The sequence below is a fragment of the Copadichromis virginalis genome, linkage group LG5, assembly GCF_057382275.1.
Source record: "Copadichromis virginalis isolate Kocher_CV1m ecotype Utaka linkage group LG5, C_Virginalis_male_GT1.1, whole genome shotgun sequence".
NCBI lineage: Eukaryota > Metazoa > Chordata > Actinopteri > Cichliformes > Cichlidae > Copadichromis > Copadichromis virginalis.
In genome coordinates this window covers 24176103-24199657 of record NC_140622.1, presented here as the reverse complement: position 1 = coordinate 24199657, position 23555 = coordinate 24176103, and positions in this window count along the sequence as shown.

The window sequence follows — 23555 nt, the reverse complement described above, 5'->3', positions numbered from 1 at the left end:
CGGGGTATATTCTCCAGCATCTCACACTTCTGATAATCAGCTGTCTGCTTGACGTTTATTCAGCTGTGTAAAAACTATAACTTTAATCTCAGCCAAACCGATTTACTCAGGAACAAATAAAATACTAAAAAAAAAAAAAAAAAAAGCCAAACAACAACATTTTTAATTTATCTAAGTGACTCATATATATTTAACCTGAGTCGCGAAAGACGGCGGTGGGTTTGAAAACAATTTGCCGGGAGTCCGGTGTTCTCACGGCGCTAGTGACCCAGCCCCCGGCTAGCTATCAAGCTAGTGGGTAACAGACGTCTCCGAAAACGTCGGAGCGCTTTTGAAAATATGTGGTGTCCTGATAAACTGAGCCGATATTTGAGGTTTACACAGCTACATTCTCGCCTGAAAATATGTTAAACGTTTATTTTGTGACCCAGAAAGAATAATAAGAGTAATATTAAAACTAACTAGCTACCGCCATTGTTGGAAACGAAGCTGGGCCGCGCTATGAATTCTGGGACACAGCTACTTCTTCTTCGGGGTTTAACGGCAGCTGGAATCCTTGTACATGCAGTGCTGCCATCTTCTGTTTCAGTCCGTTATTACACTCTTAAATCCTGCTATTATTCCTGCGTCTTTTGCGATCTTACAAAGCTTCAAACGACACGTGGACTATTAAATCAGTCGTCGACGATTTTGATAGTCGACGTAATCGTGACTAGTCGACAAATCGTGGCAGCCCTACTCAAAGATGACACACACTCAGGAGAAACACATAAAAAAAAAACTTTAGTGGGCTACTTATCTTACTGGTTAAATAACAGTAGTCGGGGCTGGAAAGTTTTAGTGATGTTGTCCACTGAAAATTGACTCATACTGATGATTTGATATTAAAATGAGTCAACACTGGAACAATTATTACGACAAAAAATAGAAATCTAGATTCCAAATAAATGAACTGTGGAGCTTTGGTGTGGATGGGTGGATAAAGTGGATTTAATTAAAGTGTTATGCCTTCAGGGTAGGTCTATACATGATTTCCTCAAGCGCAGACACAGACAGGGTACTATCTCAAGAGGAGAAAAAGCAGTTTTAAGACAGAAATTACCAAGAAAACGCACTGACCAATTGCTAGCTATACAGAAAAATGGGGAAAAGCGAGCATGCATATAACTGCATTTACAGCTTATCTGACATATTGTGAGCTTCTTGTTACGTGATTTAATTGAATACATTCGAGTGACTTGAATGATTTCGCAAGCTTTTTTTTTATTATCTCTGCCTGAGTCTGACTCATTATCTATAACTGCAAATCACGTCTCTCTGTATACAGCCCCTGTTTATACAACAACTGCCCCCACAACACAAATATTTAGGACCTTCATTGCTGACGAAATTCACAGGAGGCATAAATAAACCTGTTGCGCGTTTTCTGCATTTGAGCAACGCACTTCTTGTCACAGAAAAAAGGAAAGGATGATTTATCCGGTACTAATTGCACAATATGATTATCTGTCTAATCTCATAATAACACCGATGAACCGTGAGACCTAATGAAGCCCGTCTATTAAACTGAAAAATGGCTCTCGTATATAATACTACAAGTCGGCGTCAAAGAACCACCTGTTGAGCCGCAGCAGGAAACGTTTAGGTTTACAGCACCGCCTCAAACATGTATAGTTTCTAAGAATAGTCGTGCTACAAAATGCTTTTCTCGGTTGCCTTAAAACAAGTAAAAAGTTAAACGGTTTAAAAAAATAAGTTAGGCTTAAGTGCGAGAGAAAGTAGACAGTTTCATACTTGCCATTGATGTAGAGGTGCATCTGAAAGAAATTCCTCGTATTCCAGCGTGTATTCCCGGTGAAAATCAGGAAAGGATTGTAGGGGCAGAGGTTGGGATTGCGAAGAAAAACGTCTGCTTCCTTCCCCCCACTCTCTCCTCAGCGCTCTCTTTCTCTCTCCCTCTGATGAACTTTGGAGTTTCTATAATATTCCAGCGGAGAGCCTACTCCTGCAATAAAAAATATCCTGTTGCTTGAACGGGATGAGCTGGCGCACTTTAATTTGCAGCGGCATGAATCAGTGCATGATTCACTGTACAAGACGCAGTGAGCAACTTCCATTGAGCCATACCACGAAATCTGGAGATAAGAGATTTTAAAAAGACACTGGATGCTAAACACTACGGTTTTCAGACAGAGTGCGGAAACACCTGTTTGTCTTTACATTTCTAACACTCATTTAAGCTACAATTGTGCATATGATTAACATTCAGCATAATGGAGAGATGATGGGACATCAGTAAGGATCACCAGCAGGGATGAGAGACCGCTCGTAAGAGGCAATGATAACGTCAGAAATTCCTCCAATCACAAAACAGAAAAGGAAATGACGAAACTGCGTGATCTGTGTGCCAAGAATGGAAATTTGTGAGAAAAAGCGGGTGTCCTGAACTCTTGAACTCGGGTTGGGTGTCAGACGATCCAGTGAAGACACTTAAAAGTTTAAATGTAACTGTAAAATTGTATTAGTGATTTGGTGTGGGTTGTATTAGTATTATTAAGTACATGTGTGTGTGGTGGGGGGTTGCACAAGCAGTGAGACTACTTGTAGGCAACTTGAGTCATCAGAGCTAATTTTGTGCAGTAGATGAGAAGATAATACCAGGAGAAATACTTTACATAGACCATATTTAGGTCAGTTTTTATTACAGCAGTTGAAATGATGACAAATAATATCTACTGCACAAAATGACGATAATCATAATATTATCCTGCAGATACCTGTCTGCGAGACAGATATATAATGGAGGCTGATGTGGTATGAAACATTTCCTGTATCTGTCCTTGTGGAACTGGAGCTGAATCAGCCTGCTAGAGAAGGTTTTCAGAATCAGAATCAGAAAGGGGTTTATTGCCAAATGTTGAGCAGGTTTACAACATTAGGAAATTGCTGCGGTGCAATTTTCTGCTGACTGTCCAGTAAATGATGCAGAGGGTGGTCAGGATTTTGATGAATAACAATTTATCCTCTCCACAACTTCAGTTTGAAGTTTGAAGCCAGATTCATGGAGCAGTCTTCCTAATCAGACTGCTCTGATGCTGCTCCCCCGTCAGACCACAGCAAAGCACCCTGCACATGCCACAACTGACTGATCAAAAATCATCATTTTGCTGCACACGCTGAAGGATCTCAGCTTTTTCATAAGCAGTAGAGCCTACTTTTCCACTTTCTGCAGCAGCCTCTATGTTGGTCTTCCAGTTCAACTTGTTCAGCCTCCTTCATATCAACACCCTGCCCCTGGACAGACAAAACAGCTGTCCTCTTCTTTCAAAAGTCACTTTCCACCTCAGTGATTTTTACATTCAGGAGGAGACCACTCCAGACTACTCCACAAAATAATTCCCTAGTGCTCTGTCCTCTCCCTCCTTGCCCATCAATAACAGGTCCAACCACTGCAAAATGTTTGTAGGTGCCATGACCTAGAATTGGGCCATGGTACAAGGTGAACAGGACAGAGACAGGACAGTCCCCCCCAGTGGAGCTCCTGTACTGCACATCACCAAATCAGATAGAGCGCTGCCCAATCTCACATACTGCCAACTGTCTGTCAGTAATCCATGAGATGCTGGACATGTATAATGACATTTCCTGTAGTTTCCCTCTCAGTAGCAGTGGCTCAATCGTATTAAATGCACTTGAGAAATCAAAGAAGGTGATCCTCACCCTGTAGTTGTTGCTATCACATATGGGAATGCTCTCTGCAGCAGATGAGCAGCTGATGACTGCTCCTAGATTTGGACTGTAAGGAAACAGCAGAGGGTCAAAAGGTGTTTTCCTCTGCAGGCTTGGGCCAAGATTAATAAAAAACAAACAAACCCCAAAACAGTAGCTCTTTTTCAGTGATACCAAAATCCCTGAAATAAGCTTGAAGCTACAGAAACACTGTAGTGATGACCCAGCTTTTGTTTGTGGAACAGCAAACAGCATGCTGTACCACATGCACAGAATATGGAAACCCATTATAGAAAATCTTGCACCTGTTCAGGTCCCTTTTGGCATGCACTTTACAGAGCCTGAGGCTGTGTGTTATTTCTCACATGCTATTACTCACAAGAGGAAATTGCTCACTGGATCGAAATCTTTCATAGGTTACATCCAGAGAGACATATCAACCAGTAATAACAAATAAACAGAAAAATGAGTTCATTACAATAACAAGTGACTGGTGACTGTGCTTACTGCTTTTGGACACACAAAGATGTAACATCTCATTTTGTTGCTGTATAGATACCTGGTGTTGATCTGGATGATACATCTTTTTTCTGCAGAGTGACTTCTACTTTGATTCAGGTCCTGTGCTTTGGTGAGTATTTTTAAGCTCTTTTAACTGGATAATTTATGTGTTTCATGAACATTTCTGGAAATTTAAGTATAATTTTGACAGAAATCTGTGTAATTATAAATAATATTCCAAGGTCTACTGTATAATTAATGTCTTGCATAGGCATGTTTATGTTATTAATTTAAATTCATATGTACTTTGATTATCTGAAATACTACATGGATTTGCTGTCTCATACAAAAAAACAACAACAAACCACTTTATTTCTTGCATGCTTCACCAACAGGTTGGATGTCTGTTTTTTTCACAGTTAAGAAAGAAATGTGCTGAATGTTGATCCTCTCTGAGGTGAAATGCATAATGCATAATTGATATTTTACAGGTATCTGATATTTCTCCTGTGAAATACAGTAATCAGTTTTCCCTTCACTCTGAGTGTCTCTGCAAATGCTCTCTAGTACTGATGAGTATTCAAACTGCATTTATTTTAGCTGCGCATATCCCATATCTGTTATTTTCAAAAATGCTCCATGATGTGGCAAATGTATTTATTTTCTCTCTCCCACTCATCTGTAAATGGAGATGAAAATACAGTTAAATGTGAAAATGAAGTGTATACAAAAAGTCTTTAAGCGATTTTTTTTCAATCTTTTAAACAGATCAAAATGTGCAGTTATGTGTCTGCAAACTGTGTAAGAAATCTGCTGTAGGTTGACTCTACACAGATCTCCTGGACTTGTCTCAGAACCAGTGGCGGAGCGGGGGGGGGGGTGGCTTACTGGGTTTAAGCCCGGGTTGTTTTTTCAGAAGCCCGGGGTCTTTTGGAGTGTAATTTTTTCATAGTTAGATGCCTGGCTGACACACAATATTCGAAGCACATAGTGCACACTGTGGGAATTTACGACTGTGCGTGAATCCCCCCTGATATTGGTATGATCCGAGCTCAGGCACTAAGCGACTGAGCGAGGGGGCGGGGCAGCTGCTGCCTGCGAGTGCGCTGTTGGAGAAATGCAGCCAGGCAGACAGAGGAGAACTGAAGTTCGACCAGGTACCAAAGCAAATCATTCATACTGTACAAATAATGTAAATATGATGGTGTATCACGAAAGATTGAAATCAAACTGATCACTTGACCCATTATTACGTTACTTGCTCTTCAAGTGAATCAACAAATGGCGAAATGAAAAGCCGAACAACAACAATGCTGTTTCTTTAGAGAGTCTTAGCTTACATGTGTGTTTATTTCATATTTTCAGTTGTTACCCTCCACGGCTAAATAAATCGGTTTAAGTAATGTACTGATATACAAGAATGGACATAAGGGGCTTCTTTCAAAAAAACAAAACAAAAACTCTGGTAGTATTTTATATATTATGCTTTGTATGTTGTTCAGTATATTTCTATGCAAAACAAGAGGAATTTCAATACACAGCAGTATATTCACAGTTTAAACCGGATATTTACATACACTTTATGGAAAACACAAGAACATTTTTTTACTGTTGTTAAGATTCAAAGTTGAGGAAGGAGAGTACACACCACCCATGGTCCAGAAGGTCTTTGGTCAAACAATGATTTTAATGAATACACGCGTGGGAAGACACTCTGTACGCAGACAGCCAGTAGTCCTCGACTTAATCAAAGCATGAACAGATATTTTATAGCATCAGGGTTTGTTTACTGACGCCCCTTCATGCGTCACCGGTACATTTTATACATAGATCAGATCAACATCATCATGACTTTTCACCTAGAAAATCATCTTCTATTTTCATGGCGTGGTACTTTCCGTTCTTATCTTAAAATGAATTGTTCCTCTTTCTTGCCGAGACAACAAGGACGGTTCCTCTGAATAAATTTAACTCTATGTGTGTGTGTCACGACCTCACATGCTCTTTGTGTCACCTCTTCACCTACTGTCTGTGTCTCGTCCTCAAATACTCTTTCTCAATTCACCTGTTGCACTTCTGACCTTTTACCAGACCAGAAGCTCACTGAGACTATGTGTATGTCTTCTACTAAATAAATGTTTTAACCAAGAACCTCTACTAAAACCTTAATATAAAATGATCTGATATATAAGTGTTTTGTAAGCATGTATTGCGATTCCTTCTATGGCTCCAAGTCACTTGCACAATAGATTGTCCGAACATCGCGCCGAACAAAGCTTCCGACCCCCAATTAATTGACCGAGCTCCAACTCTTTAATAAGCACAGATATGCATTGTGTATGAAATAGTCATAACTGCTTAAGGCCTTCTTAAAGCTATCTGTTACATTGTTAAAGCCTCGTCTTAGCCTGCGGCTCAAAATAACTATCTGCTTTCACTTCTGCATACAACTTCCTGTCAGCCTGCAACTCAGTCTTTCTAAAAGAGACACTGTTTAACCCCTGAATGCAATATAAACTCCAGATTTTATTATTAATGCAATGGTAATGATGACAATTATTTAACTATAGCAGTAAAATAATTTCCCTTCTCGACACTCCCTCTCATGACCTCTGGAACACCAGAGGTCACAATACATTGTGTCCTCACGCAGACCCTTCTCTGGTGGTCTCGAACCTCGAGATCTCCAGGATCCTCGCCCCTCCTGTGGTCGCCGAGATCGATCTTCTGCAAAGGAAACAAAACACCTTTTCCTGCATCTCCCTAACTTATCCTTTTTGGGACTCTTTAATCAAAAGCATGATCCTAATTATGCTCTTAACTTATTGACTTGTATTTATGTATATTCTTCAACGTTCCTCATCACTTTAAACTCTTTAAGCCCTGCTTTCACGTCCAGTTGCTCGCTCTATTTTTCCCTTATCTGATCATCAACATCCTGTGCACAAATTGTCGCTGCTACAAGTTCCTCTACTCTAAAAGAAAACAACCACTTTAATCAATTAAGTTTAAGCATATAAGCAATTACTCCTGTATACATTTCATCATAGCTAAATGCTGCCTTGAAACAACTCCTATGTGTTAACACTAACTTCATTTTAAAACCTCACATTTCCTATGTTATCACCTGTTTTGGTATAGCCTTTTTATTTCATTTTGCTCCTTTTAATGTAACAATACCTTCTAATTCTAATGTATCAGACTTAACCAAAATATATGCTTTCCTTCCTCTTTGGTCCTTCTTTAAGTTCAGTTAAAAGCTAAATGAATTTAAGGCCTTTTGCCTGGAATCAATACTGTCATGTGTGTTTCTTAACTCTGTGTCTGTAGGCGTGTGCAATCCTTCATGAACTCATATTATCCTCACAGTAGATTGGCTAATCATAGCGCTAGCCAAAGGCTCGTGACCCTCCAGAGACAAATTTGAGCCACAACTCCTTTAAAAGCACAAAATGCAATATGTATAAAAATCATTTCTATTTATAAGCTCCCCCTTTATCCTAAAAATACCTCCTATGTAATATCTGTATGTGTAAGCCTACATTATAACCACTACTTCTAGAAATCAAAAAGAAATCAAAGCTGTTCTACTCCTTCAACCCTCACTAATTTTCCCTCTAAGATTTATTCACAGCTTTGAAAAACCGGCATTCTATCTTCTAAACAGGATTCAGTTCTGTCATGGTCCTGGGCCATGTTGGCCCAGCATTCTTGGTTCCTTGTATTTTCGCTCCTTATTTAGGCCAGGTTTTCTGAGGTGTCCTGTTGTGGTGTTCCCTAAGTGTTTTTTCCCTTTGTGACTCTTACCCCCTTGTGCCCCTCTGTGTATTTATGAGCTCTCGTCTCTCTTTGTGTTTATTCCATGTTTCCCCCAGCCTGTTATGTCTGTGTTCTCCCCGTGCTCTGGGTGTATTTAAGTTGTGTCTTCTGTTATGGTAGTTGCTGGTTTGTCTGTGTTGTTTCCCCTCGGTCTCCCTGCGTCTCGTTTCTGGTTTGTGTTATTAGCTTACCCAGTTTAGGTTTCCGGTTTCTTGTTTTTCCACCAGTGCTGTTTTGTGCCCACCGTTGTAAACAAATATTCACCTGCACCAGAGCTGCCGCCTTTTGGGTCCTTTTCTACAACTCCACACGGCTTGCCTCGCAAACCGTGACAAGTTCACTTTTAATCCTTTAACCTTAACTTAAAAATAACAGTTTCAGTTTTACCATATCCAAATGATCAAAAACCCAAAAGGTCCTAAAATGATCCTAAATTATTAAACAATTAAATTATTAAACCCTAAACCCCCCTTTATCTTGATACATTTCATGTGTCAAGATACTATACAAAACTTAAAAATGCTCAGTTTCCCCACTCATGATCCAATCTATGTCATAAAATAAACTTAAAACAGAACAGTTATCAGTCATGTGTTTCTTCAATTAATGATAACTGAGTTACATCAAAAAATATTTCCCCTTTAGCATTTGGCATTCTCCCAACAATATACTATAATCCCATAATCTAACCCCACCTAATAAAACAAAACAGAAATTTTCTCTGGTAAAAACAAATTGTTTGTCCACATTAATTCATCCTCACTCACATACAGTCTCACATTCACTCACATGCAGTCACACCATGTATTTGCTGATAGTGGAGCCTCCCGCACGATCAGATACTCCACCCTCAGCAAAATGAGCTCCGTCATTTTTTATTTTCCATAGGAAAATATTTCTTTATGCTTTTGGACTGGATTGACTCGCATAAAATCCTTTTTACAGGGACTTACGACCTTGATCAGTCCCCAGGTAGCTTTCTCCTCAGCCAATTGTAATCTGGAAAGCCGCCTTATATTTGCTCTTCCCGAGAACTTTCAGCGCCGTTATTCACTGTTGCAGGCCTGCTTAAAACAGAAATGAAAAATAGAGCTGATTGTTAGCTCATAAAAACAAAACAAAGTCACCTGACCGGTTTTCTTTAAGTGCACTGTTACAAAATAATGGGCTCCTCCCAGACATGTCCCTGTTTCCTAAAACTCCCTCTATTAAAAACAAAAATACCAACAACAACCTACCTGACAGAATCAACCCATCACCACAACAACCTTAAACACACAAATCTTGCCACCACATAATTTCACCTCCTCAATACACCAAAAGTCTCATTAAAACCACTCAATTTGCACACAAAAATCACCCCCTTATGCTCTTAAATTCAGCATAAGACCCCTTACGACATCATATAATCACTAAACTATAAATTCCCCACCCCAATCTGCACTTCTCGTCTCTGCTATGCTTCCTCTTCCTGAAAGTCACAGTCACACACACACTCAGGAAGTTCCTTCGTCACCACACACTCCAGCTAATTTGCATACTGAGTCCTCTCTCAAGAAGCTGTAACAACAGAAACATATGTTTAAACATTCCCAACTCATTAAATCATTTTATTTCTTCCAACAGTGATCACTAGTGTTGATCACTCAGTACGAGAGCACTCCTAAGTCACTCTTTTTAAAACTACTTTAATCCCTTTTTTGTTTTCATAACTCCCTTTGTCATATGGCTTATTCTATTCCTCAATTACAAACTCAAATGTATTTTATTAAACATTCACACCATTGTATCATTCATACAAAATAGCAAGCTGTTCTTCATTGCCTATGTTTGTGTTCTTAGCCAGGTTTAATCAGTGTCTATGCATTAAACTCCATGAGCTTGTCTTGTCTTTATAAGTTTAATGCATTTTCTGTTTGTGTGTGTGAATTTGCATATGGTGCTTTTGCAGTGTGTCAGACTCCTTCATAATTTTGCCTTTAAACAGTCAATTTTCTCCTCCCCAAATTTACTAACCCAAATTCTGATTTCCTACCTTAAATAGCAGCATTCCTTGTCCTCAGCCAGAAGGTAGGGCTCCACTTGCCACTTTCCACCTCCACCCTAGCCCAGCGGCCTTACCCGTCAGGTCCCGTCTTCTTACTGAAGCCGAGAGTAATCGTGACTGTGCCTGCCTTAGGTTGTCCCAGGGTTTCGAGGTGGGATCTTACCCGTCATGGGCTATCCAGCCTTCCATACTCGCCTGATACGGGGCCCAAGTGGGCAGGGGAGGGAACACACTGGCTCTGGGAATTAAAGGAATGTAAGCTGCTTCCTTCATTGCATCTTATATTAAACTATCTTACTTCTGACTCCTTCCTAGAATAATTTCACCTATGGCACTTTGTGTATGTGTGTTTTCTATTCATTAATGTAATTGTCAGTTATTTTCTCTCTTCATTTTACTTTATTTATCTGTTTGTTTGTAACGTTCTACTTTAGTTCTACTAAACCTTGATGTAAAAACAATACTCCCTTATTTCACGCACACACTCTGCATTTTGCCTACGCACACACTTCTCTCTTAGACTTCCTCTGTTCACACATCACCTTGCACTCACTCTACTATCAACTTTCATAGTGTTATTATTATTTAGTATTTTGTACACCTCACACAGAATCATTCAAATCGAGTACTCACAGCATTCACATCACAACCTTCAACTTTCACTTTCGATCCTGCAAGACGCAGAGATGGACATCTCCTTCACCTAACATAAAACTAAATTACCATATCAACATACAATTACTGAAATTCAAACTCAAATACACCGTTTGTTTTAATAAAGTCAAAGAGTAAACAGGTGTACCAAGTGTATGTACTTATGTGTTTTAAACTGAAAGAAAAAGAAACTCAAACTCTTATAACATCACTCATGCCTCTCTCAAATTAAAAACACTTTCAAACTTTAAAACCTCCTACTTTACATCACCAAAGAAATACCTCTCACACCTTTATTCATCATTCAAAACCTTCTAGTCACCGCATTCACACTTAAAGTGTGACTAGAGTTGAGGGATATAACTCAAAACCCACTTTCCTAAGAGTATTTTAGACATGGTTGTCATAATCAAAAAAAGCAAGTAAAAAACAAACAAACAAAAATTGAAACCTCTATTATTTCTCACCGCACACACAAGAAATTGAAAAAATAAACCCACCAGCAACTAATGCTGGAGAAAAGTTACTACTGAAAGTGATGTGTTAGTCTTAAGTATATACAGTGCACTCAATATATTTATCTATCTACATCCAAACTCAGTCAATTACTATACATCCACTACGGCAACTCAAAACTTTATTTATAGTCCTCTAATAAACATAAATGGCATTTGAAACACACACTCAACACTGTTTGCAGCAGTATTTGTAAAACCAACTGTGGCTTAAACAGTTCACTGCTTACTCATTTGCATTTTCACTCACACACACACCGTCTAAAAATAGCAGCAGCATTGCCTCAGACTCCTTTCACACAGATCTTTTTATATTACAAAGACGTCTTATATTTACAACTACTGTCAGATCTGTCAGCTTTAGCGCCTAACCAATTTAGACAAATTTAAAATAACCGCCCACCAATTAACCAGTATCAAGACTTTAACTGTTTCTGGCCTCATTTCTAAAATCCCTAACTCAATTTAAAAGCGTCAACCAACCCAAACTTTGCCTGAAGCTCTATTTTTGGCATTTCACAGCCAAGGCTTACCTCGAAGTGTTAAGTTAAAGTTACACGCCCGAAGACCAACTTCTCCTGTCCAAAAAAGCGCAGGTACCGTTCCAAACGGTAAGGAGACTCTAACTCCTAGTTTAATTCCAGGCTGCCCTGTACCCCACAGTTAAACCACACTGAACTATCCCTCTTCGCCGAGAGGTCAATGTCGCGCGTCCACGACAAGGAGGGAGCGTAACCTCCGGGCTCTGCGCTTCCTAGCAGACTCGAACTGCCGTTCTAGAATAATTTATAATACTTTGAAACAACAATCAACACCCGAAACAAGTGTATAACTGAGGCAGATCGACCCTGATGGACAATGGGGACTCTAACCCACAAATTGACCCACAAAGGTCTGACCTAATGACCAACCGGGACTTTAACCCACAAAATGACCAAATACCCTACCAAACTACTTGAGACTCTAACTCAATTTCTTTGGGACTTCAACCCAGTATTTAAACTTTTCTTATCAGACTCTTAACTACTTTCATTTCTTCTTAGCAGAACTCTAACTGCATCAACTCATGAAATTTTCATCAAAATCAAAACAGACATCCACCAGTAACTTCAGTGAGTAGACTTAAATTTTATCATGTCCAATTTGGCACACTTTGGAAATAATTCAACAGGTAGTGCCTTACCTTTTGGATAAGCCGGCTTATGCCCACTCACTTAGACCACTGGAATTCATGTCTGCCCGTCAGACCACCTAAGACCACCAAATTTCTCCATCTAAACCTCCAATTCTCCCTCCTCAACCACCGGACGAGCCCCCAAATGTTAAGATTCAAAGTTGAGGAAGACAACAAGGACGGTTCCTCTGAATAAATTTAACTCTATGTGTGTGTGTCACGACCTCACATGCTCTTTGTGTCACCTCTTCACCTACTGTCTGTGTCTCGTCCTCAAATACTCTTTCTCAATTCACCTGTTGCACTTCTGACCTTTTACCAGACCAGAAGCTCACTGAGACTATGTGTATGTCTTCTACTAAATAAATGTTTTAACCAAGAACCTCTACTAAAACCTTAATATAAAATGATCTGATATATAAGTGTTTTGTAAGCATGTATTGCGATTCCTTCTATGGCTCCAAGTCACTTGCACAATAGATTGTCCGAACATCGCGCCGAACAAAGCTTCCGACCCCCAATTAATTGACCGAGCTCCAACTCTTTAATAAGCACAGATATGCATTGTGTATGAAATAGTCATAACTGCTTAAGGCCTTCTTAAAGCTATCTGTTACATTGTTAAAGCCTCGTCTTAGCCTGCGGCTCAAAATAACTATCTGCTTTCACTTCTGCATACAACTTCCTGTCAGCCTGCAACTCAGTCTTTCTAAAAGAGACACTGTTTAACCCCTGAATGCAATATAAACTCCAGATTTTATTATTAATGCAATGGTAATGATGACAATTATTTAACTATAGCAGTAAAATAATTTCCCTTCTCGACACTGTACAACATCAATTTAGAGTAAACTTGTTTTGTTTTGGATAAATCAATATTGAAATATCTTTTGAATTAGTTAAATGTCAGAATAAAGAGAGACAGAGCTGTCTATTTATTATCACTTTCATCAAATTTAGGAGTACATATACACTAAGTTTATTGGTAATTAATAAGAAAACTCCAGACGATTCCATTCTGAGCTGAAGAAGCTTCTGATAGGTTAGTAGAGTCCATGTGAGTAAATTGGTGGCACACCTGTGGATGCATATAAGGAAAAACACAGAGCCTGTTTCTTTAACATGGGAAAATCGAGAGATGTCAACCAAAACACCAGGAAAAGAATTGTGGAGCTCCATAAGTGTGGCTCAATTTTGAATGCAATTTGGTGCCATTTACAATTAAGAAATACAGATAGTTTCTCTCTTTACTCTTAAAGTTAACAAATATGTTTTTTTATTTATCAATCTAAAAAAATAAAATTTAGTCTGATTTGATATTACATTTAAAAAAGTGTGTTTTCTGAAGAGTATGTAAATATCTGGTTTCAACTGTATATTTGATGATTGTCAGCACAAAGAGGGAGAGAGAGGAGCAGAGAGAGAACAAGAGCAGGTGAGACACACATGTTAGTCACATGGTTGTTTACCCAAAGTATCACCGTATCATAGGTCCTCATGTATCTCGTACCTAGTGTTTCTTTTTAGGTTTGTTATTTTTCAAATTCTACATTTATTAAGTTATGCAGGCTTGTTTGCACAACAAGGCTAAATAATTATATAAACTTTTCTGAATCGAAATAGTGTACTTTGGTAGAATAAAAAAATAAGTGTAGTGCAGGTCTATGGTGATTTTTAGTGCTACTATCATCTAGTTCTGATTCTGGTTCTGTCTTGGTTAAGTCCTAAGTAGTCCTGATTTTGAACTGTTGTAGTCCTGTTTTAATTCTGGATCAGTTCTGGGTCTGGTTGAATTGGGGTTTAGTCCGTGTGTCTTGATGCAGCCCTGTTCTGCCTTGCCTTAATTTAAAAACTAGTTTAAGGTGTCCTGCAGATGTGATATTTATTTTCCCTATATGAAGTCATGCTTTTTTGAACATAACTCAAAACAGAGCCTATTAATCTTTCAGTCATTTCTAAACACCCCCCCCCCAAATCCCACATGCATACTACCCTTTAGGACTAAGCCCCGGGTGTCTGCCTCCGCCTCTGCTCAGAACGTGTTAGTCATGTACAAAAACAGTATGGCCTTACCACTATCTTCTGTTTATAGCTGGACCATTTGAAACTACTGCACTGTTCCTGAGTGGGTGAAGTGCAGGACAAAAGGGGCACCTACTTGACTACTTGACCCCTAAGTGTCCTAAAATCGCTTCCATTTCAACTCCTGCTGTTTGCCTTCACTTGCAGTATTATTCTAGTCGGTGTGTTGATACTGATAGACAGAGAAATTCAGCTCATTCAGCTAAATTACATTTTAATCCATCTTATATGTCTTATATATTCCTCCATTTCGATTTGATGCAGGGCTGAAGCTTTTGAAACGCAGTTGTGACATTGTACTTTATTTCACCTTTAAAGACCCATTAAGCAGACCACAGTGAGAATGGTAAGGCCCAGCAGTTTTACTGATTTTATTTTCTGTTGCCATAGGACCTTATCTCACAGTCTGTTTTTTTATTTTTTATTTTTTTTTACATAAATCCACTTTAGGGACACATAATATTGACTGGAAATTTTCAGTTGTGCGTTATGTTTCTTTTTTTAATTGCAATTGCAATTCCAGTTTTTTTTGACTGGTTCATTTAATCTCAAATCAGCCAATTTGAAGATAGTGGAGCAGAAAATGCTCTGAAAATTGCATTATTTGAAATGGGAGTGACCCAGGTCTTAAAAAGGAAAAATATGTCAGAGTTATAATTAGAGCAACATCCAGAAACACCAGAATGTTGTTCTATTTGGACATGACAATCTATTGATATTTCTATGGTACAACCCATTATATTTGGTGGATAAAACATGAAAGTTGAATGAATATTACATTTTCTTCATTTTGGTGACTAAGAATTTAATATTAGAAAGCATTCTACATGCTCAACTATGTACCATTCAGAAATTGTAATTATTTGTCTTTTGACATATGAAGTTCTTTTATTAGTGTGTGCTCACATATGGAACTTTGCAGCAGTTAGGGCTGTTCGATATAACGATATATATCGGATGACGATATAAAAACGTCTATCGTTTCCTATTATGCTATCGTTTGTTTCGTGGTGTCGTAAAAGAAACTGTTTACAGCAATATTTTTTCATCATTTTGACGGTCACTGTAGTGGCTATATTAATTTCTTAAATTCTCTCTTTCTCTTATATTTAATATAACCACACTATGGAGGGACAAGTGCCTGTTTTTACATGTTGTTGTTAGCAACAATGACGGTAAAACTATCGCGTGGCTCCGCTGTCCGCTTGTTTGTTTTCCACGTAAACCTTTCACAATAAAGCTCAAGATCCTGTTGAGACTTTTCAAAATAAACTGAATCACGTGAAAGAGTATGCAGAGAGTTTACAGATGAGAAGCAAAAAAGAGCCGTCATGTGCTAAAAAATAAACCTTAGACTCAAAAGAAAATGGTGGCCGTTACAACTTATGTCTAAAAATGTATAGTTTCATGCATCGGTTAAAACATTCAAATCCAGGTAAAGGACGCCCAGCTGGAAAAACTAAATGCAAGTCGAGCTGCCCAAGATTCACAGAATTTACAGAAAATACATTTTTGTGATTTATATCGTTGCCAGGATGATAAATGTCTTATATCGGGATATGAGATTTTTGTCATATCGCACAGCCCTAGCAGCAGTGCTATACTTTTTTCTATTAACTATACAATGCTTGGACTTCTTTTTTTTTTCTTTTTTTTTTTTTTACATCATAGCTGTCCCAAATGACAGATTCTGACGGTTGAGCTAAAGGCCTGTGCTGATTTGTGATTAAATGACTCAACTGTGCATTCCTGAGAAAACATATACAGTGGGGCAAAAAAGTATTTAGTCAGCCACCGATTGTGCAAGTTCCCCCACCTAAAATGATGACAGAGGTCAGTAATTTGCACCAGAGGTACACTTCAACTGTGAGAGACAGAATGTGAAAAAAAATCCATGAATCCACATGGTAGGATTTGTAAAGAATTTATTCGTAAATCAGGGTGGAAAATAAGTATTTGGTCAATAACAAAAATACAACTCAATACTTTGTAACATAACCTTTGTTGGCAATAACAGAGGTCAAACGTTTACTATAGGTCTTTACCAGGTTTGCACACACAGTAGCTGGTATTTTGGCCCATTCCTCCATGCAGATCTTCTCGAGAGCAGTGATGTTTTGGGGCTGTCGCCGAGCAACACGGACTTTCAACTCCCGCCACAGATTTTCTATGGGGTTGAGGTCTGGAGACTGGCTAGGCCACTCCAGGACTTTCAAATGCTTCTTACGGAGCCACTCCTTTGTTGCCCGGGCGGTGTGTTTTGGATCATTGTCATGTTGGAAGACCCAGCCTCGTTTCATCTTCAAAGTTCTCACTGATGGAAGGAGGTTTTGGCTCAAAATCTCACGATACATGGCCCCATTCATTCTGTCCTTAACACGGATCAGTCGTCCTGTCCCCTTGGCAGAAAAACAGCCCCATAGCATGATGTTTCCACCCCCATGCTTCACAGTAGGTATGGTGTTCTTGGGATGCAACTCAGTATTCTTCTTCCTCCAAACACGACGAGTTGAGTTTATACCAAAAAGTTCTACTTTGGTTTCATCTGACCACATGACATTCTCCCAATCCTCTGCTGTATCATCCATGTGCTCTCTGGCAAACTTCAGACGGGCCTGGACATGCACTGGCTTCAGCAGCGGAACACGTCTGGCACTGTGGGATTTGATTCCCTGCCGTTGTAGTGTGTTACTGATGGTGACCTTTGTTACTTTGGTCCCAGCTCTCTGCAGGTCATTCACCAGGTCCCCCCGTGTGGTTCTGGGATCTTTGCTCACCGTTCTCATGATCATTTTGACCCCACGGGATGAGATCTTGCGTGGAGCCCCAGATCGAGGGAGATTATCAGTGGTCTTGTATGTCTTCCATTTTCTGATGATTGCTCCCACAGTTGATTTTTTCACACCAAGCTGCTTGCCTATTGTAGATTCACTCTTCCCAGTCTGGTGCAGGTCTACAATACTTTTCCTGGTGTCCTTCGAAAGCTCTTTGGTCTTGGCCATGGCGGAGTTTGGAGTCTGACTGTTTGAGGCTGTGGACAGGTGTCTTTTATACAGATGATGAGTTCAAACAGGTGCCATTCATACAGGTAACGAGTGGGGGACAGAAAAGCTTCTTACAGAAGACGTTACAGGTCTGTGAGAGCCAGAGATTTTCCTTGTTTGAGGTGACCAAATACTTATTTTCCACCGTAATTTACGAATAAATTCTTTACAAATCCTACCATGTGGATTCATGGATTTTTTTTTCACATTCTGTCTCTCACAGTTGAAGTGTACCTCTGGTGCAAATTACTGACCTCTGTCATCATTTTAAGTGGGGGAACTTGCACAATCGGTGGCTGACTAAATACTTTTTTGCCCCACTGTACTTGACTTGATCAGTATCCTTTTGTTTATTGCCCAAAAAGTGTTTAGATTTAGTAACGTAGAAGCATTAGTTAAACAAGACTGTAGTTTCTAATAATACTTAAGCAAATTCTGAAAACATGTCACTAAACAGTGGTTTCGTTGATATAATGACAGAATACATAATAGAATTATTAAAATGAAATAATTAGGTTAGCTTAACATAAGGTAAGTATATACACTTCATATAAAAAGTTTAAATATAAGCATGATCATTTCATCTGATATTAACATGACATCACCATAAAGACATGAATCAAATTCACAAAAACAATATTTTACAGTCATGTTAATGTAAAAATAAAAATTCTGCAATTATAACACAGGAAACTGATGCTGATTAAACATAACTTTATTGTACAAAGTCAATTTACATTATGTTAATTTAATAGGTATATTTTTTTTCAGTATACCTTCGTCCATATTGGTCTATATTGGTCCATATTGGTCCATAGTTGTTACGCTCCGATGGTGTCACCCTTCAAGTGCAGGAACTACACAGTTCAAGAACTGTGATGCCATCAGGGCCAGTGGGGTTTAGTGTTTTTCTCCAGCTAACCGGGGCAGAAGTCACAGCCAAGTAGGGGTGTGAGGGTATGTGTTTGTCGGGGCAGGAGAAAGCAGCAGAGGGCTGTGAAATGAACCTGAGGAAGAAACTGCTCAGCTCATTGGCTGCCCACTAGTTGTCTGTCTGTCACGTTGCTTGGGTTGTCTTGCTTCAGAAGCCAGTGTTTCTTGAGGAGGAAAACTTGTTTATTGGCTTTTTACTTTTGAAAGTGTTGGTTAGATTACTTAAGAGTGGCCTTACAGGCTGCCCACCCAGTCAGAGGTCAGGAAAACTACTGATACTGTTGTTTTAAGATTTCATTTTTTCTTATTTTATAAATATATATATTTTTTCCAGATTGACAAGAGTTACATATAGGTAGGCTGCTTGTATCTACCGCTGACCTGGTATACACTCACCAGCTGTCTCACATCCACCCACAGCAATGAATGACTCACCACTGCAAGAGTGGGATTTTTACCCAGAACTAACGGATAAATTGTTTAACTGACCAGAGTGGAGTCATATAGTCTTTACACTTGTCAGATCCTGTCCTTAGGAAGTATCCATTCCAGAAATGCGCAATTCCCCCAAAAGCTTCATATCAGGAAGTAGAAGATAAATCCAGGTACTGTCAATACCTTTTTTGGCTCTAGTTCTTCTTGAGTTCAAGTTCCTATATAAAACATTTCTGCTTAAGTTATTTGGGTTGCCTGACGGTTGTTCCTGTTGCTGATGTCTACATTACTAATGTCTATCACAGCTGGGATGGCAGATGAGTTTGCAATATGAACCTAAAAGCAGACAAGGGAGAGATGGAACTGAATCTTAACAAAAAGCGAACCATTTATTAAGCTGAAAAAACATTGTATTGTATTGTATTGTATTGTATTGTATTGTATTGTATTGTATTGTATCTTTATTTCAGACATATACAGAAAAAAACCCCAATATATACACAACTACAGATACTTGCATTTACAAATACGAATATATATGTAAATACACACACACACGTATGTGCTCAGATAAAACAAAAAATAAAATAAAATAAAACAAAATCTAAATGACATGAAATGACAATTATTAGGTCTGAAATGGAGTAGGAAGAAGTATAACATACTTATTAATCCCTACCCCATGCTCAACATTTTATTGAGATGAACACATGAGCACAAAACATGGCACAGGGAACAGAGGCAAAAACTAAAACCTATACTGGGAATAACTAGGAATGACTCTGACAACTATGACAAGAAAAACATGAACATGAATCCGAGCAGGTGCATGCGAGAAACTGTGACGAAAAAGCATGAAAATGAAACATGGACATGGGGTAACCTGATGTGACGTGGAGGGAGAAAAACAGATGACCCGACACTGAAGAGAGGAAGACAGAGGACTTAAATACACAGAAGGGAAATGTGGGAAATGGAAATACCTGGGGACAGATTGGGGAGACATGGAGCACAAAGAAAGGCAAATGGGAACAGATAAGGAAGATGAAGGCACAGCCATAAGTTAAACGTTCAACGTAGAGCACAAAACAGACTAGACAAAAGACAGGAAAAGACTCATGAATACGGGGACAAGCATAAACTAGAATAACACTCAACTAAACCCTAACTGAACACTAACACAAGAACTTAACATTATTGTAATCTTACATAAGAAGATCAAGAATGTAAACTAAACACTGGGTGGCAGACACAGCCCCTGATAATGTCTACGTTTTGAACAGAACAGCTATGAGTCTGTCTGGAACTCTAACAGAAGGATTATCACGATGATAGAGAGAGCCGTCTAACATCTGTCCAAATCTCCTCATGTGTTCAATTGGACTGAGATCTGTTGACTTTGAAGGCCATATGCCTCCTTCATCAAAGGCAGCAAGTGGATCCAAATCATGCTGGTAAAAATCCAAAAAGCATCACAAACCCAATAGATGCTCTCACTGTGAAGCTTAAACATTCTGGTATTTCCCTTGGTACATCACACCTCCAAAGAGCTCCAGATTATTTCAATTAAAATGCAATAAAAAAAATAAATTCTGATTCTTCCCAGCAAAGGCATGAGGAGCTGAGGTGGTTGTCCATTCTGAGAAGTACTACCTATACGACAGGATGAAGACTTTTTAACACTACATTTAGAGGTTGGAGTGGGTTCATTTGAAAGAATGATTTCATTTTAATGGATTCGATAGACATTTCATCAGAATGAGCTTCTTTCAGCCAATCTTGTACAGATAATTCGCCTTTTCAGATAGATATTTCCTCCCTGACCTCACTATTAGGCACATTTGTAGAAGCAGTGGTCTATTTTTCTATTTTCAAATCACGATCTGTACGCTGACTGTGTTTATAAATCTATGAAAAAATTGTTGCCATAGCGCTATACCAAATAGTGATATCAAAGTCAGCACATTTTTCTCTCTTGAGAGTTTTGCGTCAGTAGTCATAGTTTGTGAACGACATGATGGTTGCAAATGGGCCCTAATTACCAGACCGAGTCTAAGGTTCAGGTCAATTAGTTGTCCTTCCTTTAATAAACAAAATGGTAAAAAAAAATCTCATAGAAACATTTAATGACTCCGAAACTTTAGTGTATCATTGATCATCATTAGTTTGGAAATTTAATGCATTTTGAAATATTTATCTGTTTCCTGTAATCACGCTGTTTATTACTATAACAAGTATACATGCCAGGATAATATGGACACTTTAAGAATAATCTACCCACATCAATCCTTTTTGAAACCCCAGATGCACAATAAACATGCACAGTGTTTGCAAAGCAGATTTGCCATGTAGTAAGAAGGTCAGAACAACTGTAAATCATCATGATTTTGTCATATACCATTAATTTGAGTTAATGGTTAATATTTAAGCATATTTAATTTGAGTACGTATAGAACATCATTTCTATACGTACGCAGAAGTTTACATTTATTCTTGATCAGTCAGACCTGTCCTTGGGGACTGTGTGGGCACATAGTGATGAGTCTCAATCACTCCATCCTGTTCCACAGTCTGCACCCAGACTGTGGAACAGTTTACCTCCTCACGTCAGACTCTCCAAAAGCCTAGAAACTTTTAAAACCGCTCTTAAAACTCACCTCTTTTCATTGGCTTTTAGAAAGGTTTAATTTATTTGTTTTATATATTTTTATTTTATTTTTATCAGCGAGGTGTTATTACGAAATTGTGTTCTATTGTATTTTTATCTGTATTTACTGTACAGCACTTTGGTCAGCCTTGGTTGTTTTTAAATGTGCTCTATAAATAAACTTGACTTGACTTGACTTGACATCCTCGCTCACTGCTGGGTCACTCTCTTGTCAGGGTGAGACACAATTAGTCCTTTCTATTGTCTGGATTTCGGTGACACTAGCAAACCCCTGTCATGACTCTGCTTAAGTTCAGAAGGGGTCAAAATTAATGAGAAATACACATTTTCCACACACAATAGTTGCAGCCGTGATTGTACCATCAGGATGATACAGGTCTAAACCATTAAAAGAGGCTCAGGATCATTGTTATGTACATTTATGAAGTGTGAACTGTTACACAGCTGGTGAAGCCATCTGCATTTGTTATGTAAAAATGGATTTGTAGCTGTTGTATAATAGAAACCAACGTTACGTCTAATGAAAACAGAGTGAAACGTAAACACCTGCGTGGGTGTGCAGGACCTTTAATTCACAAGCTATACTTTGTGTTACACCTGTGCAAGCAGCAGATGTATAGAAATGAACTAGTAAGTAACTCCAAGCTGGCCTCTTTACACCACTGGATGCACCAACAAAGTCATTTTATTTATTTATTTTTTCAGGAAAGTAAAAGTGACCCTGCTGTCACCCGACATGGTCGGGTTAGAAGGTGGGAAAAAGAAAGAGAGGAAGGAAGCAAGGGTGGGAGAGTGGAGTGAAAGGGTAAAAAACAAGAGTGAGAGGAAAAAGAAAAGTATAGTAAACAAAATCATCAGGTGTGTGTGTGTGTGTGTGTGTGTGTGTGTGTGTGTGTGTGTGGTTTCTGGAGAGGATAAGACATCAAAGTAATGGCAGCCTAAAATAAATGCTAAGAAAGAAGCAACAGTTATGACAGAGCTGTCTCTGCCACCCTATGACTTCCAGATATTGAACTTTTGGACTCCTTTGGGAAAATACCATCATTCAATAAATGCCAAATAAACAGTCAAGTAATTCTGCTCTGCGTTCAGAAAGTGGAGGGATTGAATTTATTCATGAAAAAGGAAGCCTGCCATTGTTTACAGACTGAAAAAACTACTCAGGATACAAAGTAAAAATGAACACAGATAAAGGACAGTGCTGTGATAGCTATGGGGCCAATGAGCTGACAAGTATTTCATATAATTATTTTTAAAATTATGCAGATAATGATGTAGAATGTACATCAATTAAGATTTTCTATTTATAGTGCATAGCTGTGTATGAGCAATCACATTTCTTTCCTCTGTGTGTGTGTGTGTGTGTGTGTGTGTGTAAGTGTGTGCGTCTAGTGTCAGTACATGCATAGTGAATAGGAGAATGTGTGTGTATCGAGCTGTATGTATGAATGAGTAGAGGCTGCACTTATATATACCCTTCTAAACCACTGTGATTCTACACACACACACACACACACACACACACACACACACTGTCCAGCCACTTCGGCATGTGGTGTTGAACCTTCACTCTACTTGCTGTACAACAGCAAGTGGCTTATAATGAGTACGTCACAGGTCTTGCTAATTTCATTAACGTCACTCCGTACTATGGCAACCCATAATGATCCATAATTACAGTGCCAAATACAGTGCATTGTTGTGTGGGGTCATAATATTTGTAAAACGAAGCAGATGGTTCTGATGGAAATCAATCAGAGGCCACAGACATTAGATTTGTTATTAAAGCCACAGTCCTATAAATCATTTCCTTAAATGTAGGTCTTTGTCCCCGTGATAGGGTCTGATCACTGATACTGAGATTATCAACACCCTTTACGTTTAGCTATTTTCTTTAAGGTAAAAGGAATATTGCAAGTGTCTAAGAGCACTATGCTGTGTTTTTTTTAGGTCA